The sequence below is a fragment of the Neolamprologus multifasciatus genome, chromosome 18, assembly GCF_963576455.1.
Source record: "Neolamprologus multifasciatus chromosome 18, fNeoMul1.2, whole genome shotgun sequence".
Classification (NCBI taxonomy): Eukaryota; Metazoa; Chordata; class Actinopteri; order Cichliformes; family Cichlidae; genus Neolamprologus; species Neolamprologus multifasciatus.
This window is the reverse complement of record NC_140456.1, coordinates 2,305,931-2,333,520: the sequence shown is the minus strand read 5'-3', so window position 1 is coordinate 2,333,520 and position 27,590 is coordinate 2,305,931. Positions and strand designations below refer to the sequence as shown.

At 43.2% G+C, this 27,590-nt stretch overlaps 1 protein-coding gene and 1 long non-coding RNA gene across 2 annotated transcripts in view; one reads left to right on the top strand and one right to left on the bottom strand.

Moving 5' to 3' along the window:
• tmeff1a (transmembrane protein with EGF-like and two follistatin-like domains 1a) overlaps positions 1-27,590 on the bottom strand; it is a 145,484-nt gene that overhangs the window by 95,052 nt on the left and 22,842 nt on the right. The gene's annotated exons all lie outside the window — the stretch shown is intronic.
• Positions 670-26,430, top strand: LOC146496980 (uncharacterized). The gene is made up of 2 exons (XR_014870804.1): positions 670-14,649; positions 23,095-26,430. It is a non-coding gene; the product is annotated as an uncharacterized LOC146496980 (long non-coding RNA).

Here is a 27,590-nt window from a genome sequence, read left to right as displayed (position 1 = left end):
ACCCTGAAGGTAAGCGCGTCATGGACAAAAGTAAAACAGTATGTTGGATGTGCCAGCAATGCTCAATTGCTCGTTAGCGCAGTTAGCTCGTTAACGTGTTGACGCCGTCCAGCCCCACGCACGGGGCGATCCGCGGTAGCTCGTTAACGGAGATTTGCCGTGTTGTGGCGTTAACGTCATTTCAGATTAACGCTGACAGCACTAGTGGGAACACAACGAATATGACTGCACATTTACTCCAACATCATCCTCGTGCAAAGACAAGTGGAAGCAGACAAAAACAACAAGCACGCATGCTACAAACTTTACCCGAGTCATTTAGACAGCCGTTAGCACATGATTCTCCTTATGGGGACCTGATATGTTTAATATGCTGCTGAGAATATAGCCCAGAAGAAGCGTATAGTATAGCTTTTATTTTGGAAAGAGACATTTCTCTGTAATAAACTCTCTTTTCCAAAGATGAGTGATTTCTCCATTAGATAGATTTATTTTTTTATCCCTTTGTATGTTTCAGCAACATTAAATTTAAAAACTGTACTTTTGAGTTAAAATATATATTTATAATTTTAATAAATGACAAATTAAAAACATTTTTTTGTATCGAACCAAACCATGAATTTTGTGTATCGTTGCACCCCTAATATATATATATGTATCAGTGCAATTTAAAAGTCTTTAAATGAAAAAATCCACTTGACTTTACTTTGGAAGGAAGTCTCCCACTGGCGTCAGAACTGAATATTTATTATGGGATTTGAAATGGACCCAAAATCCTCAGAACTTCATATCTGGTCTAAAAACATGGTTACAATAAAATTCCTCCTGAACGCGCTCGCCCTTTCTTCCTCACTCTGCTGGGCTCTGAACGGTGTTTTTTCCTGTAATGATCCGACGTGTGACAACAAAAGTGCGAATGAGGCCAAAGCAGCAGCACGCAGCGCAGAAACACGACGCGGCGATTAGATTTCAGGGATTTGAACCCTGACCTCGTCTGAATCTGAGCAGATGCCGCCGAAGGACCTGCTGTCCAATCACAGCTCCTCCTCTTTGTAACTGCAACTAATTTGTCCAGTTAGAGTTTTTATTTCCTCCAGGGCGTCTGAGCGCGGGAGGCCTGGAGGGCCGGCAGACGCTCGGCTCGTTTGGCTTCATCAGCCGCGGCTGCTGCAGACTAATCTTCACCTGGGAAGCAGCGAGTGCAGCGCAGAGATAACAGCTTTGATGTTTTATTCATGTCGAGCAGATCAGAACGACACCAAAACTCCTTTTAGCTTCTTTCTGGAGTCTGACGCAGAGACAGAGCAGGAAGTAATTGACCTCCGGGGAAGTCGGGTCGCAGTTTGCCGTCAGCAGATTGGCTCGTTAGCAACAATCAAGCCTGAGAAGGAGTTTTCACAGAGACATCTCAGATTTTCCATGCATCCTGGAAAATCTGGAGTTCTCTGTGCAGTGCTGTCAGAGCAGGTTTCTTTCCTTAGACTCTCATTAATTCAGCAAAGCGTTAATTCAGACAGGGCGCAGATCAGCTGATCTCAACACCAACCAAGATCAGCTGATGGCTCAGCAGATGTCTACACAGCAAGCTGGCAAATCTCATAGAGGGAGCATTGTTTAGCATCTGATCTGAACCAGGCTGTGCTTTAGCCGCACGCTCAACATGAACATGATGAGAAACTGGAAGATGTCCCACACACGTCCACATCTTCACTCTCAACAGTTGTAGAAAATGAGTGTTTCCTTCGACATAAACCTCACAGGCTGTTGGCTATAAACAGCTAACGCTACCCAGTCCTGTGCGAAGTGTTTAGGCTAACGTGTCACCCACCTGCCACAGGGACACCAGCTTCAGCACAAGAGCAGCAACTTCAGGTCAGAGCGACGGCACAAAGTAACCAGCTTGAATTCACGTTTCTGTAAATCTGTAGCTGTTCTGTTGTGAACACGCTGCCAGATCTGAAAACCTCTGACTGATCTGCCCTTTACAGCCGTCCTTCAGGTGTCTCGCCATCACTAAAGTTTTTAAAGTCGTCCCCTGACCTGTCCGCGTATCGTCACGGCGACCTGCAGAGGCGTGAAACAGCCGCTGAGCTGTGACAGACTTCAGACCGAGGCGTTAAACGAGCCGCCGGACCGACTCCAGCCCGGTGCGACCGTGAAATAAAACTCACTGAAGTGCGATTTATTTACCCCGCGGCCCAGAGCCCCGCCTCCAGGTGGCAGCAGTGGCGGAGTCTGCCACCTTAGCTCTCGGCGGCTTCCCGCCACCTCGCCCCGACGAGGCTTTAATTGTGTTTGTAGTGTTTATGAAAAGCTTCTCTGAGGCTGGTTTATTCACGGACCTGATGATGCCGCTGAGCCACACATCAGAGTTCGTTTACCAACAACAAGCCGCTCCTGTCCTGCTCTTTAATTACACATTTCAGCACATATTTCACTCACAGAGGCATCGAGAGAATCAAACGGCTGCTTTTCACTTTACTTTCATTCAAGACATTCTCCAAAAATCCATTTAGTACTTTCAGAGCTTCATTTAAAAAACCTCACTTGGAAAAACTGCAGAGAGAAATGAAGAGAGACGTCCTTAAAGCTCCCCGACGCTCCTCGCTGATTCACCGCTCTCAATATTTTTGTTGTTACAGTTAATGGAAAACCTATTTGCAGATGGAAAGTACTTTCAGCCATAATTCAGGCTGTATTTTATTTCTGTTTTGCCTGAGTTACAGTGCCATTATACAGGCGCACATTATGTGCAGTAAAAGCAGCGCGACGGGGAGCACTTTTCAGCCAATTTGACTTCGCCCCACAAAGAGCTGACAGCAGGACCTGCAGGCTCACATTTGGCTGAAAAGTGAAGGTTTTAAAGCTATTATGTGCTCCTTTTACATGAGATGGCAACCATCAATTTTACCGCAGCAGCACGCTGACGCTGAGGTGGAAAATTATTTTTGGAAACACACAAGAGCGACAACAAAGTAAGATTGTGATTTCCTCAGCTCAAAAGTGTGTCGCTGTATTTGGATATTTCACATTTATTTGTAATATTTGCACATTTACAATGTTTATATGATGCGTAGCTCTGCTGTTACTAATGTTATTAAAAATATACAAATATCAGAATTTTTTCAATGGAAGCTCATCTCTGGGATCAACACGGATTACCAATGGCTCGCCAGTTTTCTGTTCGTACTGCATCAGCTTTGTCATTATTGTTATTTACCAAAAGGACGATCTTCAAAGGTCTTTCAACCCCACACAGAGCCAGTAAGAGTCTGTGACGTATCATCACTCAGTTTGGATGCAGCTCATCCTCGAGTCAGTCGCCACAGACTCCTCCTCCTTCACAATGGCCGTACGGCGAGTAGGGATGGGTACCGGTTCTGACATAAACGGTAGTACCCAGACCAAAAAGCTGCACACATTTCCTGAGCTGTGATACACTTTGGATTCTAGCCAATCATTTTACGTTTCCGAGGATAGTAGGCGGGTCCAGGTACGTACGTTCTTTTAGAGCAGAGCTACAGATTAAAAACGCCCAAGGTGAAGCGGTCAAAGTCTGGCTGTACTTCACAGCAAAAGATGCAAACTCAGCAGCTGCAACAAGTGCTTTAAGCTGATACTGTGATACTGTCAAAGGAGGTAACACCTCAAATCTGATGAAACACCTGGCGACGCATAGCGTTTTTTTAAAAGCCGAGAAATGCGCCGTATTTGATAGCTTGCTGCGAGACCTCACACCGAGCACATCTACTGCAGGTGTGGTGCCTGTTATCGACCCGGAGTTAGCAACATCCCCCAAAAACCCGAAGAGGAGAGTCCTGGCCCCTAGCCCTGCCAGTGTAGCAGAAATGATGAGGATGATGATGATGCAGCAGCCGTTCTTCTCTGCGTGAGTAGCTTAATGTTGTTCGTGTGTAATTTACGTTGAGTAGGCTAACCACGTTATTACATTAATGCATGTAAGGTGAACTAGCAAACACCATCATAGTTACATGCGGCTGTCTTCTTGTTTGATGGCAGATACTCCCTTCACCCTGGACAAAAAGGCTAAAATGACCAAAGAAAAAGTGGGAAACAGTTAAACATGAGAGGTTTGTGTTTTTTCCATTGTTTAAGCTGCTTCCAGCCAAGAGTGATACCATATATGCCCCATAGCTGCAGAAAAGGCTAACATTGTTATCTTTTTACAAAAAAAACAGCTGAACATGAGAGGTTTTTGGACCAATTTTGTGTTCTCCATTCTTTAAGCACCGGTTTGAGCACCGTTTAAGCAGCGGCACCGTTTCAAAAGTACCGGTTTGGCACCCGTATCGGATAAAACCTAAACGATACTCATCCCTAACGGCAAGAGACTATTTTTTGGATTTTGTTATGGTTAAAAGTTAGGGGCGTGGCCTCTGCTGGAAGGTGACACACTCGACTGCTAGGCTTACCTCTAATGAAGTCATCAACTGGAGCTCTGATGCCTCTTTGACGTATCCAATAAATAAACGTCTACTGGATGCACTGGGTTTGCTGCCAAAGTGTGAAACTAAGCACTAATTATATATGCATGTTGCACGTGCACAGTTTATAGATGCAGCTTTATAAACTAGTTACCGTTAGCTTGACACAGAGTCCAGAAACCAATGGGTAGATGTGTCCATCTATTATATACAGTCTGTGACAGACGGATGAAGTCCATACTAGAAGATAAGGAGGGCGGTGCACGGTGGAGTAGCTCAAACTTTGATTTGGGTTCACGTCAAGTGTTTGGATAAATATTTCTGGATGAAGTCGACTTATTTTTCATGCATTTCATTTTTACTTTAGCTTCAGTCACTGTTTGGTTTGATTTCTGAAGCCAAACTACTTTGTTATGCTTGTGAGGAGATCACCTCGGGGCGCTCAGCAGAAAAACTAAAACAGTGGTTGCATTTTTTAAAGAGCGATTAAAAGGATTGATGTTTCCATGCTTCGCTCTCCCACTAGAGTCGATCATTTAAAATCTCCAATCTTCTCTGAAGGTCGGTGATGTCGTCAACCAGGAGAACAAAGGAGGAGCTTGTTCTTTTCTGTGGATTCGGCACATGAGTGGTTGGGTCACTTCACTAATTTCTATGAGAGCAGGCACGCATGAAAAGACAGTACAGGCCAGGAAGTCTGGCCGGATTATCACAATAAAAGATTTAAAGGTCAGTAAAGTATTTCACTGCATTTCTGGAGCGCTAATGCTTCGACATGCTTCTTCATAAATGAGGGGATTGCATTTCCTCACACTGAGCTCTGATGTGGTCGTCTGCTTACATAATTAAAATTAAGGACGGTCAGAGAAGATGAAGAAACAAGAAAATGATTTTAGTTCCTGAAGGCCGAGTCAGAGCTGAGCTTCGGAGAAAGAAAAGAGGAGAGCGAGGCAGAAAGACAGCTTCTAAATATCCAGCAGACAGTCGGAGGAGGAGGAGGAGGAAGACGAGCAGAGCTGACGACAGGATGAAAGACTTTAAGTGCTGAAAGAAGTCAGAGGCTGGCTCACCTCAGGCTCTTAGTCTGGAAGATGTATGCAGTGTGTGTGTGTGTGTGTGTGTGTGTGTGTGTGTGTGTGTGTGTGTGTGTGTATAACAGAGAGAGTGGGAGATGCATGACTTGACGTTTGGCACCTATTATCTAAACTGTAATCAGCCTGACATTTGAGAATCATTAGAAAGAAAGCCTGTGTGTGTGTGTGTGTGTGTGTGTGTGTGTGTGTGTGTGTGTGTGTGTATCCTCGTATTCCTTATACTGTGAGGACATTTTTGGACTGAAAACATGTCCCTCTAAGACAAATCGGGAAATATAACCGGTTTAAACCGGTTAATCAGATGATCCAATCAATTATTTGCAATTTTAAAAAAAAAAAACAAAAACAATAAAATATAATAAATCTTCAACTCTCAGAAAAGATTTGCTGCTTTTCTTTTTGCAACTTCCACGTAACAATCTTGAGGACAGTGAATGCTAAAAGTCTGGCTTTGTTCTTATTTTCCTTCTCAATGTTTATGCTAACAGTAAAGCATAACACAGCAAACAGTGTAAAAATGTTAGCCTAGCTAACAAAACTGCTTCTATCAAGCCTCATTTCCTTGTCTCTTTATTGGTTAATCATGAGAATCAGATAGATTAGGAGCTATTTTGTGTTCATGTCAGCATTAAAAAAAGATAATAGCTATATATAGCAAAAACTATAACCGCTAAGCTTTAGCATGTTAGCATTGCTGCTCTAAAAACTAGACTGTTAACACGTTGTTAGCGGGAATTCAAGACAACATCCTGATAACAGTGAAATAATGTCCACAAATTACAAAAGAGCTGCTGTGGAGAAAATTAAAGTGGATCTGTTCTTCTCTGTCTTAGCTTCTGTCATATAAACTTTAGCCATGTTTAGCATCCACCACTGTAATAGTCGTGGATGCTAAACATGGCTAAAGCTACAGTAATCTTTGTTAGCTAAAAGCTAATGCTTCAGACTGCTCTAAAGACTCGGAAATAACCTCCAGAAATAAGGTCAGAGGACAGAAATCATTCATGTCAATATTCCTTTAGTTTAAACGCTCATTTCACACCACCATTAAATATTCATTTAATGGTGGTGTGTGAAAGAAAGAATTAAAGTTTATTAAAGCAACATTCACCTTCAATTTTCTGATTATGCTTTCCTGCAGGCGCTACGAGATCCTCTAATTATTACAAGGACGAATCGAATTGTTTTTAGGTTCACTAATTTGCAATAACAGAGTATTTCTGGGTAAAAGAATATAAAAATCTTTCAGTTCCTGGCTAAGACATTAACAGAAGTGCAACCCTGGTGCAAGCTCGAGGCAGTAGCTCAAGGTAATTCTCCTCCCGTTCACCTTTGGCTGCGACCCTGACAGTAATCTGTTTTCTACTCGTCCATCAGTCCACTGAAACCTCTGCTCTGCTGCTCTCCTCACTGATCTCCACACAAACCTCCTCCCCTCCCCCAAACTCTCAGCCTGCCACAGGAGACCGAAGCACTCAGGTCGACAACACAAAACGCACACGAAAAAGACGAGGCCAAGGCCAGTCGAGAGGAGGAACCGCGGGCGCTTTCATTCTGTGTGTTTGTTGGCAGCTTTTATCCGTCTGTCCATTTTGTTCTCTCTTGTCAAGCTTAAAGGTGGTTTCACTGAGGACAGAAATCCAAACAGGCCAGAAACTCCTGCAGCTGCTTCCACCATCGCAGCCAAACGGACATTTAGGAAAGAGCAGCGCTCCAAAAGACTAACAGTCAGATACTCGAGGAGAGCTAAAAGGCCCCGTTAATCACATTTAATAGCCTCACTGGCATTACGGGATGCCCTGCAACAGTTTTAGGATGGTGTCCTAGAAAAATGTGCAATAACCGTCCATGCGTCTGAATCGTAAAGAGCACCACTACCATTCAATCACTGCGCTCAGAAGGATGTCATACGATCCACTGACTGCTCCTGAAATCAGACTTTCAAATATATTATTTTGGTTTCGTTGACTGAATGTTGGAACCGTCGTGACTTAATAAATATAACATCTTTATTTCACTGATTTTGTTCACCTTGGTTTCACGGTGCACAAGCACAAAATGTCTGAAGGCTTTAAAGGCTAAACAACAAACAAGACCGACACTCGACTCTGACACCTGATGGCTACGACGGGACCAGGGCTGCCACGATTAGTCGACTAGTCACGATTATGTCGACTATCAAAATCGTCGACGACTGATTTAATAGTCGATGCGTCGTTTGAAGCTTTGTAAGATCACAAAAGACGCAGGAATAAGTAGTAGGATTTAAGAGTGTAATAACGGACTGAAACAGAAGATGGCAGCACTGCATGTACAAGGATGCCAGCTGCCGTTAAACCCCGAAGAAGAAGAAGAAGCTGTGTCCCAGAATTCATAGCGCAGCCCAGCTCAGTTTCCAACAATGGCGGCAGCTAGTTAGTTTTAATATTACTCTTATTATTCTTTCTGGGTCACAAAATAAACGATTAACATATTTTCAGGCGAGAATGTAGCTGTGTAAACCTCAAATATCTGCTCAGTTTATCAAGACACCACATATTTTCAAAAGCGCTCCGACGTTTTCGGAGACGTCTGTTAGCCACTAGCTCGATAGCTAGCCGGGGGCTAGGCTAACTAGAGCCGTGAGAACACCGGACTCCCGGCTAATCGTTTTCAAACCCACCGCCGTCTCTCGCTTCTCAGGTTAAACATGATATACAAGTCACTTAAATAACTTAAAATGTTATTGTTTGGCTTTTTTTTCAGTATTTTATTTGTTCCTGAGTAAATCGGTTTGGCTGAGATTAAAGTTATAGTTTTTACACAGCTGAATAAACGTCAAGCAGACAGCTGATTATCAGAAGTGTGAGATGCTCGAGAATTTACTCCGGTGTCCTGTTATATTTTAGATAGCAAGGAGTTTATTAAACTTCACCGAAACAATCTGCAAATTTCATTAAAATTTAATAAACTCTCATCTTGTCTTTATTTTTAGTTAGCACATACCTTAAACACTTAAAGCTGTAAGCTAATGATAGTTATATAAGAGCAGATGCTGCTGGTGCAATAAGCTGTAGTTTTACCTCCAATGGATGATGATCTGATTAGTCGACTAATCGCAAAAATAATCGGTGACTAGTTGACTATCAAAATAATCGTTTGTGGCAGCCCTAGATGGGACCCTATCGAGTGAGCTGGCTGGAGGGGAAACACAAGAAGGGCTGAAGCTAGTTAGCAGTGACTGAACTTTCAAAATAAGAGCGCGGATGACAGTCCATTAATTACAAATGATGCTGTGTTTAAAAATGGCTACAATGAGATGGAAAACACACCTGGACAGCTAAAGATACACCTGAGAGGCTCACTCAAGTACAGTCGATGTGTCTAACAGGTGAAAGAGGCCGTCCTTCAGCAATGTGTATGAGACCAATAAGAAGCTAGTAAAAATATGACAGTCATCGGGTGACTTATCCAGTGACAGGAGCAGATTTTGGGGTTCACGGTGGATCTAAGACATCTGACGGTGATGCTGGAACAGAATATGTGTCTGTGTGTTGAGACCTGACTGACTTTTGGCACAAACAGCAGAAATCTGGCGATGACGGTTTTACAGCAGCTTACCCAACAGGGCAGAAAAAGCCCAATCTGGCACTGCTGGCAGGTTAAATAAAGCAGGAATCACTGGTGCCGCTTTCCACAGCTTGAAGCTTTGAAAATAAAACTATCTGCTGTTATTATGTTGAGGCGACTCTTTGAATTAAAGTTGACATATGGGAAACAATAAAGAGCTTCTATTCATTTTAAAAACTGAAAGCTGAAAAGTCCTGGAAGCGAGTTTGTGTCGGGGGCTTTGCTGAGTTTCAGCAGGAGTCTGAATAACCTGCAGCAGACTTTATTGTGATATCTCAGTTTGTGTTTGTGTCACTTTTTTGGCAAATAATCCAGAAATTAGCTGTGCTGCAAAGCTCCACAGGTAAGAAGATGATTTTGAATTTGAAATTAGACAGAATTTAAATCAGGCAGGTTAGGAACTTATATTAGAAATGCTCCCAGCCCTCACAATCAGCTATTTTTGTACACAACCTTTGACCTTCCTGCTGTGAGAAAAGAATCTCCACAAAGAGAAAATGTCCTATTAATAAATAAATTTAAATAAATAGATTTAAATAATTCCACCAGGGCAGGAAAACACTTTTAAACTCTGTTAAAACTGCAAACAAATGATTTTTGTGCTGCAGCCTGAAGCCAAATTCTGTTTTTCTTTTTTTTACATTCAGCACGATTTTTTGATAACCAAATTGAGCGTGAGTGTCACAGCGTAGTGAGATGAACTCAGTATCAATATGTGGGCAGAAATGAGACGTTTCACATGCTGTAAATTAGTTTAGAGCCAACCCCACATGGTGACGTGACCCTCGAAAGTTCACCCAAAATGCATTTTTGTAAAGTTTTATCTGATAAATCATCTCCTCGTCCCTCTGCGTCGCATTAGACCGCTGCAGTCTCATGAAACTGTAACATTAAAGAGGAAGCGCTCACACAAAGGAAAACAGGAGACAGAGAAGGGCATGATGGGAAACACTAACGAATGAGGACAAACTCAGGAGCAGAACCTGGTACCACGACAGGTTTACGAGGTTTCAGGTGCTTTAATTCTTCCCGTTAGCAGGATTTAGTCAGGGCCGCTTCCTCTCTGCACATGAGAATCGTTGCGTTAAAGTATTCCTCATTATCCTCTGGTGATTTCTCCGTCTCTCTTTCACTGCTTTCCTGCGGCTGTCTCACCTCCTCCTCCAGATGTTTCCATCCCGGTGGTGCAGCTGCATCCAAACCCTCGAAGCAAACCGCTTCCTCGCAGTCGCCATCATCCTCCTCATCACCTCGCCGCCGGCTGTGAATTAGCTCGCGTGTCAGCCTCTTCAACTTCCTCCACCCCCACGAACCGCTGTGTAATTTGCATAATTACCGCCCTATAACTTCATACAGTGTAATTTGTCTCAATATGATGTTGGCCGGTGATTTAACACTGCAGCGAGCTCAGCTTTACTGTATGTCGGTGGCTTTTTCTTAGACTGTGGCTTTTTATGGCAGGAAGGATGTAAAGAGCCACTTTGTCTCAAACCAACTGAGCCTCACTCACAGCTCTCAGAAAAATATTACACTTCCTGATCGGCAGCAAAGTGTTTTATATATTTTCGACTCAGCTGATGTCGGATCTATTCTGTCCCATCTGCTCTCACCTGCAGATCCGACATTCAGACTAATGTGAGAAGATTTTTGGTCTCATTTATGTCACTTATCTCGCCGTCAAAGACATTAATGACTGCAGGGATGGGGGTTCAGCACACGTCAGTTAAATGTAGCTCCGCCCACTCTCTGTAACAGGACTCGGTGTTTCTGCAGCAACAGAGAGAAGAGCCGCAAGAAGACAAAGTGGATTTTTATTTCGCTTTCTTTCAGTTCTGAATTGGTGTCCATGCAGATGTGTTCTGGGTGCAGCGGTTAAAACATCTGCCTCACGTGTGACAGCGCTGGTTAAAGATGCACTTTCATCCAGAGTGGGGCCCCTGTGGGGAAATAAGTGAGCAGCTGGGTGGAAGCAGTGCCTTCTTCTACATGCATGATATGAGTCAACAGGTAAAGCTGCAGGTCTCGATGTTCACCATGTTTAACGCCGTTTCATCCTCTCTCTGGGTTCTGCAGCATTTTTATGTGCACAACACTGAAACAGCCTGATAAGAAACAACAACGCTGTAACTGTTGTGTCAAACTAAACATCTGACATCACACGATTTCTCCTCATAAGCTTCTATGGATGAACGATGAAGTCGGGGCTCGATCGCGGTCACAGTGATCGGTGCTTTTTTTTCCTGTTAATGAGTCGATTCAGCTTTATTTATACAGCACCAAATCACAACAACAGTCACATCAAGGTGCTTTATATTGCAAGGTAGATTCTACAACAATACATACAGAGAAAAACCCAACAATCATATGACCCCCTATGAGCAGCACTTTGGCGACAGTGGGAAGGAAAAACTCCCTTTTAACAGGAAGAAACCTCCAGCAGAACCAGGCTCAGGGAGGGGCGGGGCCATCTGCTGTGATTGGTTGGGGTGAGCAACACGTTCTCACTCCCAAAGCGTAACATTTTACGCTAGGTGACAAATCGTCAACATATTATGTTTTCGGCTACCCACCACGTTCCTAAATGACGACCTCGGAAAAATGAGGAAATATGAGAACCGTATGGACTCAATCTACACATGTTCGCTCTTTTTCTTCAAATCGCTTAGAAACACGCTATTTAACATCTTTAAGTCCTGGTTAAGATCAGGAAAAAGGTTAGGTTTAGGGCTGGAATACAGGGCTGAGACGTCTATTACCGCGGGAGCGTCATTGCACTGGATTTCGGCCATAACCTGCCACGTACCATAAGAACGCCGATGGTCTCCTTTCGCGTTCCTCAGGAACGCCGCGGGACGTGACAAAACGTCGGCATGTTACGCCTCGCGAGTGAGAACGGGCTGGGGTGAGAGAAGGAAGAAATTCAATGAAATGCAATATTAGCATCAGATTAGATTCATATTTACTTCACCTTTAATGGGATCTCTGCATATAAAAACACACACTTGTGACTCGACCGCAGCTTCGTGCATCTCTGCCATCTTTGGATCTGCTTCACTGAGACAGACTGGCTTCATTTTAAATGAGAGATTTGTTTCTCTCCATGTTTGCAGAGGTTTCAGCAGGTGTGTGAGAAAGAGTGGAGGTGAGCCAGGTGAGGCATTTCACACACCTGAGAACGATGAGGACAAACGTTATAAATGGAGGCTCTCGCTGCTATAAACTCCCCGTGAGTGTTTCTGTCTCACTAGCTTTCATGAGTGTGCTGTTGTGTTATGTTTAGTCTGTATTACTGAGGGTGGAGAGCGCTACCTTAAAGGTCTAACCCCATCCCCTGACCTGCACTGGTCCACACAGCACGACGACGTTGGACTGAAGAGTCTCGTTTATGAGACTAAACTTGTGATCCAGCGATGTTTTCCCCTTTGTTTGCCACGTCACAACCAGGCGAGAAACGATCTTACAAAGAGTTCAAATTGAATAAAATCTGTATTTGTGTTAATTATTGTGTTTCCTTGAGCGAGACCTTTGAACTCTGCTGCTTTCACTGTGGAAACCTCTTCAGAGCGTCTGCGAGCAGCGCCGAGCAGCGCCTGAGAGGCCCCTTTGTCCTCCTCGCGGCCGTTCTCACAGACTGTTTATGGCCTCTCTGCATGTTAGGACTGTTTATGAACCTCTCGGACGCCCCTGTCAGCTCGCCGCGACCTCGCAACCGACCCAAAATCTGTCACAATCTCCCCCCGCGTCCCGAGGAGCGGACAAAGAGCCGGCGAACCTCACGACGGCAGCGACGACACGTTTAGAAACCTTAATGATTAAACTGGATTGTTTAAAGCTGCTGTCACAAAGCAAACAGAGGACCGTCCGGCTTTTGTGCCTCGCCTCACATTTGCATTTTCAATTTCAAGCTCTCACGTTGGTTTTATTTCCCCTCCTTAACCGTCTGTCAGGATCTGTCTTCCTTTCTGCCTCGCGGTGTCTAACCTCATCCTCACCTAACCCAACCAATCACATAAATCTCACAGCTGGCGTGTTAACGGCGCAGCGGAGATGGAAAATTTCTCACCCTGGTATTGATTCAGAAGTAACGTGATGAGCGCCTTAGTTCGAGACATCGCTTTGTCTCCTCTGGAAGACAAAAGAGAGATTTTAGCGGCGAGATGCCGGAGACAGAAACGGCCTCCGGCTGCAGTCGGAGCGCTGCGAGACAAAAACCTCAGAAGAAGAAGTTACTGAGATAAACAAGCGGCGAGACGCGAACCGCAAACAGGCGGAAGTCTGGTGAAGCAGCCGGCCCCACGCAGAGCGAGGGGGCTCATCGAGCTCGGCCTTTGTCAGCGTCATCAATCAGAGTCAGACAGGAAGTTTAATTTAGCCGACTGCAGCTCAGCGTGGAGGTTCCTCCTCAAACAGGTTAAAAGAAAACACCAGCAATAATCCTGCATTTCATTATTTCTCAGTCTCAAGCACACTTGTTAGCTTCATTCCCAGACTTTAAAAAAATACAGCATTGTAATAACTCCGGTCAGAACTAGAGGATGAAACAGAAGCCATGCAGACTGGCTGGGTGTGGGCGCTCTACGGCTCCTGTCCCATCCTTTACCAAAACATGATTGCTCGTATTTAAACTGCAATGATAACTTGTTGGTCTATAATATGTGAAACATGTCAAATGCATCCTGAGCCACAAACAACATTCCTGTAACAAGGTAGAAGCTGTATCCTTATATATCCTTTATTTATGCAGTTTAAAAATGCTGACATTAAAAATGTCTTCTGTAAGAGTAATCTGGCCAAGAGGACAGCAGACCTGCAACAAATGTATCAATATTCTGTAAACATACTTTAAGTGGACAAAAAGAACCAGATTGGTTACAATGTAACTACAATAACACAGAGTTATAAAGATATTTCAAAAGCAGGTCATATTTAAACGTTATATAAAACCCTTTGTAAACCCTGTTCACCAACATACAAAAATATATTAGACATAAAAAACACACGGAAATAGGGCTGTACGATGTAACGATATAAAAACGTCTATCGTTTGTTTCGTGGTGTCGCAAAATAAACTGTTTACTTTGTTTATTTTTTCATGGTTCTGATGGTCACTGTAGTGGTTATATTAATTTATTAAAGTTCTCTCTTTCTCTTATATGTAATATATCCACACTACGGATGGACAAGCGCCTGTTTTTATGCGTTGTCATTAGCAACAACGACGGTAACACCATCGCGTGTCCGCTTGTTTATTTTCCACATAAACCTTTCACAATAAAGCTCAAGATCCTGTTGAGACCTTTCAAAATAAACGGAATCACGTGAAAAAGTATGCAGAGTGTTTACGAATGAGAATTAAAAAAGAGCCGCCAGGTGCTAAAAAATAAACCTTAGACTCAAACGTTAGAACAGGCTTTTCCCCGCAGCACGCCGTGTAATAAACACTCACAAAGAAAACGGCGCCGTTACAACTTATGTCTAAAAATGTATCGTTTCATGCATCGGTTAAATCACTCGACTCCAGCAGAAACACTTCACCTACCCGAGATTCACAGAATTTACAGAAAATATTAAATTTTTTGTGATTTATATCGTTATCGGGACGATAGAGGTTTTATATCGGGATATGAGATTTTGGTCATATCGCACAGCCCTACACGGAAACATTGGAAATCAGTTTTTGGCACAACGCCTGACACTCTCAGTCTATAATCTGTGATCTTTGCAGATGGTTTTTTCAGGACACACTCAGCCTGCTCTCAGGTGTTAGTCTGTGATCATCGCAGGTCTTTGTGCTCCAGGTTCTCCACATGTGCCCGCCCACCTCCCACCAGCGCTTCCTTTATCACACAGTCTCTGCATTATTTCAACCGTCAATTAAAGCCTTTGGACCTTGTTGTCTGGTGTCTGCGTTTGGGTCTGCCAGGTCTCTGAGCCGTCACCTGAAGATCAGTTCTTGTTTTAGGTTTTGCGGTTTTGAAGCTTTGGCTTCATCATGCATCGTCATCCTCACCTCCCGTAAGCATCGGTGACGGAGGTCGCTCTGCTTCAGGCTGAACCGCGCTGCAGCATGTTCTTCTGTTGAGTCGGTACCACAAACTAAAACGTTCACACACAACCAACCACCAACTCTGAATGTGATACATTCACTCACTGCACGACACTGATGACTCTGAATCTGCTCTTAACGTTCAGCTGCTACAGGTCGCCAACGACACGAAGCACAACAGCACACGGCAGCTGCTGCTCACAGGAAACCTGAATGATGTTAAATGACAAACTGATGAAATGAGATTCAGTAGCAGCCATACAAACGTGAGTCGTACGTCTGAATGATTCAGATTAGGATCAGAGATGTTGCTCTGCTGTTAGTGCCCCTGTTAGAAATTACAGGGACGTTGGATCGGTCTGCAGATGCTGCGCTTCATTCGTGGCTTTGCTTTCATGTGACGACTCTGATGTTTGTAATTCATCAGAGTAAAACGGGTCCAACCGCTGCGCCTCAGGTCCAGACCAAAGGAAACAGTTCTTGGAAACATGGTGGTTTCAGGTCAAAGTGAAGGAACATTTTCTGTCCAATCATCGTTTTATGTGCAGAGAATAACACAAGTGCGTAGATGAATATAGATTTACTGCATCGTTATTTATTAGTAAATCAATCAATGCAAACAGAACGACGATAAATAAACTGCATCCACCGTGCGCGTTGTTCTGTGATGCGTCAGCGTTTATTTACAGGATGTTACACGTATTAATTTATGTGATTATAATTAAGAATAAAATAATCGAGATTTTCTTGACAGTTACTGTTTATTGACCCGACAGCGAAGCTCAGAGCCGAGTGCACTGCGGAGGTTTGTCTGTGAATCACTGACGCACGCCGTGTTTCCAGCTGCTGGGTTACAACATAGAACTGAGCAGCATAGACTGACCCAACATCACAGAGCCAGGATCATATGCTAAACTATCCAGATAGTAACTCGTCTCATAAGCTAACAAACATATAGATTTAAGAGATTTTAAAACATTTTCCTTTAAATTACATTTTAGTGTATTTTCTTCTTTTTTCACCCTCCAATTCAGTTTAAAGTTACGACGGAGCTAAAAGTGACATTTTTGTTGCATCTTTACAGATTCAACAACATCCTTGTCAGTGAATATTTGTTTTTAAAGGCTGTTATTTAACCCTTTAAGACCTACCATAGAACCAAGTCCACCAGAGCTTATATTATATGTTTACATGCTGTGGAGCCATTTTTGGGAGCATTTCAAGTTGTTATACATCAATACAACCATTATAGCCTAAATTTTAATAATATGTCTGCATTAAGTGCATAGTAATTACATAAATTGCAAAAAAGTGCAATAAACTACAAAAAAATTGAAAATCGTTTTTGTTTTTTAACATATATTTCTAGTTAGAGAAATTTAAGAGGCTTATCCCTCAAAACTGTAAATACAAAAAAGTTGCACAAAATAGTTTCCCACCACAGGAAATTTATTTTGAGTGTCTTCATAGTTTTATTTTTGAAATACATCAATTTTTATACACTGCAGGAAAAACGAAAATAAATATTATGATGCAAATTTGCAAAAAAGCAGCATCTGCATCAAAATAAACTATTTCCAGCAGTGCAATATGAGTCCTAAGCATCCCAGAAACCACACAGAAAGTCATAAAGTCAAACATAACTTTTAAAAACACCAGTATAGGCTCATGAGGCCCTGATGGTAAAAAAACTACATTTCCGCGAAAATTACATCACTTCCTGTTTGGGGCAGGTAATGGGGACATGCGAAAGTTCGTGCTGACGTCTATTCCAACATAGGAAGTGTTATGAACAGCTGATCGGATCGGCAAAGCGTGTTTCTGGAATATTATGTTTTTGTTGCTACAAGTGCTTTTTATGCAGTTTTTGCAAAGCTGTATGTGGAAGGAAACTGTGACCGAGGACAAGCTGATGGCATAAGATGTAAGTACAACTCCTCCGGTTTCATATGCAAAAAAAATTATTGCGCTAGCTCACGTGGTTGCAGAGCTACCGGGATTTTAAAATGGTTACGCAAAACAGAGCGTGCCCGCTCCTACCGGCTTTAAAGGGTTAAAGAAACAGGAAGTAAAAAGATGTACCTCTACCCGACGATGACACAGGTACACATTTTCCCATAATTTCAGCCATTTTTAGCGGTTGTTAAATTTACATGTTTACATTTGACAGAAAAGCCTCCAGGTCTCCAGGAGCAACGACAAACACACTGAAAACTCTCCAACACAAAAACACGACGATTATAATGTTTCTTCGAGATCACACCTGATCGTCTCAATCATGTGCACCCCAAACACTGAGCCGGAGCCCTGACAGATTTATATGTGAAGCACTTTTTCAGCCCCTTCCCCCTATCCTCCCCCTCCTCCCCCTCGCTTCGCTGAATGGATTTGCCCAAAGAGTCGCTGATGCGAGACTAATCAGGCCCAATTCCAATTTCGGGCACAGCGGAGGACACCAGACCCCTGGTCCCCGAGCTCAAACAGTAAACCAGCAGGTGATTTGCACTTGATGCATTTTAATTGGAGCACAAAGAGCTCCAGAGCTGTGTGTGTTTTGGGCTGTGAAATGCATCTCTGCCCCTCCGCCCTCCCCCTCTGCAGCGCCTGACTCTGAGGAAAACAGGAGCCTTCAGACGTTGCTCTGGGTTTAGAGATGCCCGGCTGGAGCTGGAGGCTCCTTCGATCAATGGAGTGGGTGGTGTGGGTTGGTGTGGGTGGGGGGAGCTAACCCCGAGCGCTGCAGCGGCTAATGGCTTCACAACAAATCCTGCAGAGAATATGAGCTCCTGAGGCTTGTGGTGACAAAGGCCGAGGAGGATGAAGGAAGGGCCGCATAGCTGTGCACACGCATACCAACAAACCACAGTGAGAGTGATGAACGAGGGCTGCAGAATTAAAAGCCAGAGCTGCACTGAATTATTACTCACCTCTGGCATGGAAATACTGCTCCAATCAATTCCCTCAGAATAAATAAATGTATGAACGGCCTCCGCGGGTGATTTTCGGATTGTGGAATTTATCACCATCAGCAAGAAGCTGCTCTGTATCCTCCAGCTAATAACGAGACATGAAGACAGCGTTCGGTCTCCCAGGCTCGCAGCTCACCTACAGACTGTTTACCAACTGCAGCGTTTCCCACATTTTAAACTGTGTTTGTGGAGATACTAAGTCAGGGAGGGTGGATGCGTGCAGCAATAATAAAAAGCTGAGTGTTTACACTCCGTAGGTTTCTCCTTCTGTGGATGGACAGTCAGGACAGCTCTCTGCTCTTGGACTGTAGGTGCTAGTTGTAGCTCCATAGTGGTGCCAGTTTTCCACCCGTTCTGGATCAAGTGTCCCTCCAGCTCACAGCACATCTCAAGACCAAAACAACTGAAGCACAAGATTGGGGTGTGGCTGACCAGGGACGAACTGCTCGACAGAGCTCGATGACATCAGCGACCTGACAAGTCCAGAGGGAAGCACAAGACGAGCTGGAGCTGACTTGTAACTTTAAAAATATGAAAGGATTAATTAACGTGATTACTTTGTGACTTTGTTAAAGTAATAAAAATAGATAAAGATGTTGGGGAGACACCATCTACCAGAGGACGCCTCCAGACTTCAGTACAACTACTGCAGAGCACCTGTGCAGAGATTGAGCCAACAGCCAAACGACGCTTAGATTGCATGCTACTAGCATGTCTTTATCCTGTCTTCCTTCTCTCACCCCAACCAATCACAGCAGATGGCCCCGCCCCTCCCTGAGCCTGGTTCTGCCGGAGGTTTCTTCCTGTTAAAAGGGAGTTTTTCCTTCCCACTGTCGCCAAAGTGCTGCTCATAGGGGGTCATATGATTGTTGGGCTTTTCTCTGTATCTATGAAGCGCCTTGAGGCGACTTTTGTTGTGATTTGGCGCTATATAAATAAAGTTGAATTGAATTACTGAAAGCTGCCCTGTAGCGTGACCCTCAGTGGGCTGGAGACAAAGGTGTCATCATCAGGTACCTGAACCTTTAAACTCTTACTTCCTCTGGTGTGAGCTTGTTTGATTTATAACACGACAGAAAACAGCAGCTGGAAACGAATGCAAAATAATCATTTTATAGCAGTTTTATAACCATTTTCTTGGAAGACGAATTCATGACTGAAATTACAACGTGGTTAATCACACAGTCCCAGCCGGGCTGCAGCAGAAACTCTGTGTGTGGAAAACATGTTGTCGATGTTGTGCAGCCTGTGGAGCGATGGAAACCCTTTGTTGTGTAAAGTTCTGCAGCTCTGAAGCTGCACAAGTGCAGAAAACGTACGTTTGATTCATCGACAAAGAAGCACCGAAAAACGAGGTTGTTCGATGAACTTTCACACACACGTAACATTTGTCTTACTCGTTTGAGTTAAGGGAGATGATTTGAACTTTCTGTACTAACTAACATTTTTATCCCTTCTTGGCTTCAGGATCTTGAAAATGAAGAATAAATAAAAAAATAAAAGTTGGAAAAGTTTTTTTCAGAGCGCAACTGCTCAAATGTGTAGCTTCATTAATGTTTTATGCTGAACAGGCTTCACAAGGCATGAAGTTGTTTTTCCGGCCTTGTTGAAGAGGTTTCAGGGGATTGAAGCACAGTTTGGCCGACAGAATCCATTAAGGCTCTTTCAAGGTAAAAATGGCAAAGCGAGTTTTTAATTTCATTATATCCTGTAATCTAATTGGTTTTGCCTGTGGTTAAATGGGTTTCAGGGAGAAAAACACAATAAAACTGACCTAAATTAAACCTTTGCTGATTCTGAGCCTGAATTAATGATCATCGGTTTGAAGATACAAATGTGTTTTATGGGTTTGACTCACCGCTGAACTGAAAACTCCTCGCAGGTCCACCTGCTTTGTTCTGGAGATTTTTGGTCTAGTTGAACAGATTAATTAATGGATTATGTTACAGCAGTGTATCCTAAATCACTATGTATTAACAGACCTCTCTGTGTTGAATCATATCTGTTATTAATCTCTGTCTCTCTTCCACAGCATGTCTTTATCCTGTCTTCCTTCTCTCACCCCAACCAATCACAGCAGATGGCCCCGCCCCTCCCTGAGCCTGGTTCTGCTGGAGGTTTCTTCCTGTTAAAAGGGAGTTTTTCCTTCCCACTGTCGCCAAAGTGCTGCTCATAGGGGGTCATATGATTGTTGGGTTTTTCTCTGTATCTATGAAGCGCCTTGAGGCGACATTTGTTGTGATTTGGCGCTATATAAATAAAATTGAATTGAAATCGGCTTGTCGTGGGATCGATTTGGTTTTGGATCCTCGTGAAACTTTAACAAATAAAGTTTTTTGGAGGCGTGTCTTCAGCGTCGTAGGTTGCCGACAGAAAAATGAACAGATTTGAACATTTGAAGGAATCCTAATGGATTTTCCGACCATGCTGATGTTTTTGTGTCAGGACAGAAGAAGAGAGGATCCCATTTAAAAGTGGCCAAAAACAAAGCCGCTGCTGACTGTGACCCATAATTAGAATCGAAGAGAGTTTGGCTTTAATGTTATTTGGCAGAATTTAATGGGATTTTCTCCTGAAAAAAGGCAGGAAGCCAAACCAAAATCTGTCAGCATATACAAAATAATCTAATTATTCAACTGGACATGTGTAATAAGCTGTTATTATCAGTTTTTTCTTGAGATAATGCTGTTTTCTTCACATGTTTGACGTCTCTTTCAGGCCCAGTACACTGACATTAAGATGCTGGTCCATTTCTCAGGCACAGTTTAGAGCCCGAGTCTTTGTCTGTAGGCGACAGAAAGCCCTTTTCACAGCTTGATTTGGGAGGAGAGACTTTCCATGAAAGAAAAGGGAAATGTGCAGAGCTGGAGTGGAGACGGCGTGGCTAAAGCAGGCAGAATGTGGCTATCTGGATGTGCAGCCACGGTTTCGAGAGGTGGGGAGGCTGAAAAACAAAGACGACACAACACTGTGAAAATGAGGCTGGTGAGGCATCGGGAGTCCTCTGTTGCCATGGTGTTTCTCACAATGCTGAGCTTGAAATGAGGGACGTGGTGTCAGCGGAGGCTGAGCGCCTGAACAAATGAATCCCCACAGAACGCCGTACGTACGTTTAAAGCTGCCTTAATCAATAATTTATACGTAGCATGCAGGGTGCTGAGTGTTGTGACAAAGCCACAGAAAGTTTCAGTGTTTCTGCAGCTCTGCTCAGACTTTTAGCCTCTTTTAGGTCCTCGTTTTGGTTTGCAGAACATTTCCTCCTCAATATTCTGGCAGGCTGTTAACCTCCATTGTAATCAGCTATGAATCCGTAATCAGAGTGAGGAAGAACAAAGTCTCCCCAGCAAATAGCCCACTGTCACAGGCAGAGGACCAGGCTACTATTACAGGCCTACATCTGTGCTTTACAAAACCAGGAAGTAGGAAATTCAAACCAAACTTAACCAAACTGCTGTCATTACAAACTCAGTTAAAGCCTCCAAAGCAGGCTGTAGACGAGGACCTGCTGCCAATCATTGCTGGGTTTTATTCTGAATTTCTGGCACCTTCAGCAGAAAAAGGAACATCTGTGATTTTACAGCACTGAAAGTGACAATATTGGGACGTCTAAAGATCAATGTACCATATTTTCGCTGATTATTTTTGCTGGTGTTTTGGAATTACACCTGATGAGTGAGGAGCTGGTCTGACTGGGAAACTGAGCAACACTGATTGCTCATTGGCTACCAAGTTGTGATTGTTAAGTCGTAAGCCAATGAGCGTAACCTAGGCAACCCTCCTGTTTGACTCTATTAAACACCATCAATTACAAAATGAACATGATGTTGAATTCAATGAGACATCAGCTGAGGACAAATTTACTGTAGACTTCTTTGGAAGTGGAAGTCTTCCTGTTGGTCATTAAAAAGCTTTGATCCAGCAGCTACTTGTTTGGGAGCATTATGTGTCTCTCGTGGTGCTCAGGCTTATCTCCACAAGTCCAAAGACATTCAGATTCATGGCTGTAGGTGTGAATCTGAGGCTACGTCCACACCAGCCCGGATAGATCTGAAAACAGTGTTTTCCGCGTCCACATTAGCGTTTTCAGTCGTTTTCACAGAGTTGTGCATCCACATTGAAACGGCCCAAAACGCTTACGTCCCAGTCCTGCGCAAAAGCGAGTGAGAGTTAAAGAATTTGAAGAAAAGCTACCTGGAGCACGTACAGACTGATATTCATCTTTTTTTAGGGCTGTCAAAATTGAGAGCAAACAAAACAACTGCTGTGTAATGCACTCCGCTATCTCTGTTTAATTGGTCACATGACTGCATCACATGACTAAAATGCATCATCGTTTTAGAAAGTCTGCGTTTTCGAGAGCGTTTTCAAAGTGCTGCATTTGTCCTTGAGGAAAACGCCGTCTCAGCGTGGAGGGGAGACTAAAACGGAGAGAAAACAATGCGTTTTCGTTTGAAAGGTGTGGCTGTAGCCTGAATGTCTCTCTGCGTTAGCTCTGCGACAGACAGACGACCTGTCCGGGACCCCGCCCCTCGCTCTATGACAGCTGGGATAGGCTTCAGCCGCACCACAGCTCTGAATTGGATAAGCTTAAGAAAAAGGATGGATGTTCCCCCTAAGAATCAGCAAAGGAGGATTAAGTAGCACACGCTCATTTGCTAATGACTCCAATCAGTCATGAAGCTCATCACACTGACAAAAACACTGTTTTTATAACCGCTTATCCATTCCTAATTTCAAAATCAAATTAAACCTTAGACCAGGAGTTCCCAAAGTGGGGGGCACGTCCCCTAGGGGGGTGGAGGGTGCGAAGATTTTCTTGTAAAAAAAGGGGGGCTACCAAAAAAAAGTTTGGGAACCACTACCTTAGACTAACCAGCCATTCTAACAGTAATGTTAGCAATGCTAGCACCAGCAGCCTTCCTTCTCTGTAGGTTAACCCTTTAAGACCTACCATAGAACCAAGTCTGCCAGAGCTTATATTATATGTTTACATGCTGTGGAGCCATTTTTGGGAGCATTTCAAGTTGCTATACATCAATACAACCATTATAGCCCAAATTTTAATAATATGTCTGCATTAAGTGCATAGTGATTACATAAATTGCAAGAAAGTGCAATAAACTACAAAAAAATTGAAAATCGTTTTTGTTTTTTTAACATATATTTCTAGTTAGAGAAATTTAAGAGGCTTATCCCTCAAAACTGTAAATACAAAAAAGTTGCACAAAATAGTTTCCCACCACAGGAAATTTATTTTGAGTGTCTTCATAGTTTTGTTTTTGAAATACACCAATTTTTATATACTGCAGGAAAAACAAAAATAAATATTATAATGCAAATTTGCAAAAAAGCAGCATATGCATCAAAATAAACTATTTCCAGCAGTGCAATATGAGTCCTAAGCATCCCAGAAACCACACAGAAAGTCATAAAGTCAAAGATAACTTTTAAAAACACCAGTATAGGCTCATGAGGCCCTGATGGTAAAAAACTACATTTCCGCGAAAATGACGTCACTTCCGGTTTCGGGCAGGTCATGGCGGACATGCGAAAGTTCACGCTGATGGACGTAGGAAGTGTTATGAACAGCTGATCGGATCGGCAAAGCGTGTTTCTGGAATATTATGTTTTTGTTGCTGCGCTTTTTATGCAGTTTTTGCAAAGATATATGTGGAAGGAAACTGTGACCGAGGACAAGCTGATGACATAAGATGTAAGTACAACTCCTCCGGTTTCATATGCAAAAAAAAATATTGCGCTAGCTCACGTGGTTGCAGAGCTACAAGGATTTAGAAATAGTTACGCAAAACAGAGCATGCTCGCTCCGACCGGTTTTAAAGGGTTAACACAGTTTCACAGTGAACAACTGATGATTTCTTTATCAAAACACTGCCTGATTTTATTAAAGTCATCCATCCTATAATCCACCTGACTCTACTTACTGGGTACAGTAATGGTGTCAGAGATGACATTAGTAATTAATTGGTTTAATAAACTAGCATTTCTGGTGTTGAGCGTTAAAGGTTCAGAGCTAAAATAACCTCTGTCAGCAGGTTAGCCTTATTTTTAACAAACAAACACCCACATAAAATATTGTGATAGTTTAAAGATATGAAAACATAAACCATGGGACAGATAATAACTGGCAACCATTGAGTGGGCTGGTAACATTCAGAATAGGAGAGCTTTATTGTCTCCTGTGTGCATGAAGTGTCACAATGTGCAGAAGAAAACTATCAAGCAAGTTCTGCCATAAAAACATCATATTTCCTGTTTCTTTGGGGTGAGTGTCACACTGAAACAAAAACAATAAAACATATCAGTGCGTTCACATTTTACAGGCTTATTTTTGGCATAAATATCAGAAATCTGGCCCCAACAGTTTTACAGTATCTGACCCAAATGGGCAGAAAAAGCCCAATCTGGCATCACCGGCAGGTTAAATAAAGCAAAAATCACTGGTATCGCTTTCCAAAGCCCGAAGCTACAGAAGCTGCTCTCAGGTTATCGACTGCATCCACCAGTCAAAGGCAAACACAGGAGAAATTCCCACACACGAAGAGCAGCGTGTGAATAAAGCAGGCACAGCTGCTTTCTGCAGTAAATATTCAGAGCTGTAAACTTCCTCCGGGGATTTGGAGGCCTGAGAATAAACAGAGCATCGCATCAGCTCGTCGGATGATAAACCATCGTCTCCTCCTCCACGTGCTTCTATCTGCCCCGAATGAAAACTCCACAGTTCGAGAATCCATTAATCAAACATTTCCAGGCTCGTGCTCCTCCAGAGGGTACAAGCTGACCAGCTAACATTTGCTAATGCAGATGTACAACATCTGTCTAATGTGTATTTTAAACAAGCCTCAACAGGTTTAAATGTAAAATTTGTGCTGAATCATCCATAGTTGGTCCAGTTTAGCTCATCAAACTTCCTGTTTTAGTTTCTGCAGATATTCGACATTCGTGATGCTCTCCTCCACAGAGCGAGGAGCATTCAAGCATCAGCAGCCAAATAGCAAAAATCTTCATAATCATTTACTAGGTGCTGAATCACAACAACAGCTGCCTCAGGGCGCTTTACACTGCAAGCTAAACCCCTACGATAATACAGACAAACCCCAGTGAATCAGACGGCCCCGTCTAAGCACACACTTGGCGACAGTGGGAAGGAAAAAGCCTCTTTTTACCACAGTCTACGTGGGAACGCCTGCATATTCATTCAGGAAAACGATACCTGCACGGCAACTAGGGCTGCCACAAACGATTATTTTGATAGTCGACTAGTCACCGATTATTTTTGCGATTAGTCGACTAGTCAGATCATCATCCATTGGACGTAAAACGTACAGCTTATTGCACCAGCAGCATCTGCTCTTATATAACTATCATTAGCTTACAGCTTTAAGTGTTTAAGGTATGTGCTAACTAAAAATAAAGACAAGATGATAGTTTATTAAATTTTAATGACATTTGCAAATTGTTTCTGTGAAGTTTAATAAACTCCTTGCTATCTAAAATATAACAGGACACCGGAGTAAATTCTCGAGCATCTCACACTTCTGATAATCAGCTGTCTGCTTGAGGTTTATTCAGCTGTGTAAAAACTATAACTTTAATCTCAGCCAAACCGATTTACTCAGGAACAAATAAAATACTAAAAAAAAGCCAAACAATAACATTTTAAGTTATCTAAGTGACTTATATATCATGTTTAACCTGAGTAGCGAAAGACGGCGGTGGGTTTGAAAACGATTTGCGGGAGTCCGGTGTTCTCACGGCTCTAGTTAGCCTAGCCCCCGGCTAGCTATCGAGCTAGTGGCTAACAGACGTCTCCGAAAACGTCGGAGCGCTTTTGAAAATATGTGGTGTCTTGATAAACTGAGCAGATATTTGAGGTTTACACAGCTACATTCTCGCCTGAAAATATGTTAAACGTTTATTTTGTGACCCAGAAAGAACAATAAGAGTAATATTAAAACTAACTAGCTGCCGCCATTGTTGGAAACTGAGCTGGGCTGCGCTATGAATTCTGGGACACAGCTTCTTCTTCTTCTTCGGGGTTTAACGGCAGCTGGCATCCTTGTACATGCAGTGCTGCCATCTTCTGTTTCAGTCCGTTATTACACTCTTAAATCCTACTACTTATTCCTGCGTCTTTTGTGATCTTACAAAGCTTCAAACGATGCGTCGACTATTAAATCAGTCGTTGACGATTTTGATAGTCGACTAATCGTGACTAGTCGACTAATCGTGGCAGCCTTAGTCACACTTTAGCCATTTTTCCCACAGTGCATTGCTGGTATATTGTTTGATGACTGTTTGGGCCTCAGTGCCAGCCGAGACAAACGACTGCACCGTCTCTGAGATAGAAAGTGCTTGTGGCTCCTCAGAGCTTGGAAACAGATGTGATGATTCTGATGTTCAAACCAAAGCTAAGTCCCAACCTTTGTATTTGAATCATGTTTGCGAGCCTTTTTTTCTCCAATCGGAGGCGAATCTGACAGAGAGAGGCAGAGTTTGCTGTAAGAGAGCAGCGGGCAGTCCGAGCCGCTCCAAATCTGACAAATGAGGCCTCTGCAGTCCCACCGGCTTCATAAACCTGCCGCTCACGCCTAATCTACCGAACCATTGACGCATGCTGTATCACCTCACATAATTGGCAGCCCACACATTAAGCCAATGTCACGGAGAAATCATTTTCATTCTCTCAGCCAGGACGGAGGAGGCTGTCATCAAGTCTTAATTGTTCCTTCGGTTTGACGCCCAAACATCAAAAAAGATCAAGACGTGTTCGCAGGTTATGTGAGTCAGACGCTCAGTTAAAAGACGCTGCGGGCGCCTCGGTCTGCAGTTCTTCCAGGAATTTGACATATTTAGTCTCGTCTGATCCTCCCGGAGCAGAACAACAAAGCCAAAAGCTCCAGCCAGAGTCATTAGAAACCTTCATCGAGCAGAAGATCAACAGATGGTCCGAACCCCCACAAAGGCTTGATCATCATGGAGTCAGATGACCTCATGCATCAGTTTGTGGACTGCACCATGTTGGAGTGACGAGAGGGTGGAGTCTGTACGGTGCATCACACGGACAGCTGCTAATTAGAGCTCATTAACAATAAAATCCTGACGTTTCACTCAGTGAAACATTAGCTTAGACTTCTTGGACAGTCGCAGTACAGACAAGCAGCCGTATTATTCTTCTGATAACAGCAATAAAATACAAACAGCCCAGAGGTCCAGTTCAGTGACTCCAATTAGCTGCTGAGATTAGCTCTCTGATGGGTGAGCTATAAAAAATAAAGCAGTCATCAAGGAGGAATGATCCGTATAGGCCACGCTGCTCAAAGCCAATGGCTGTGATGGATTTATAACAGCAAACAAAACCAAACGTATCAGGAACAACACTTCTTTGTTTTGTGGGAGTGTTCTTCTC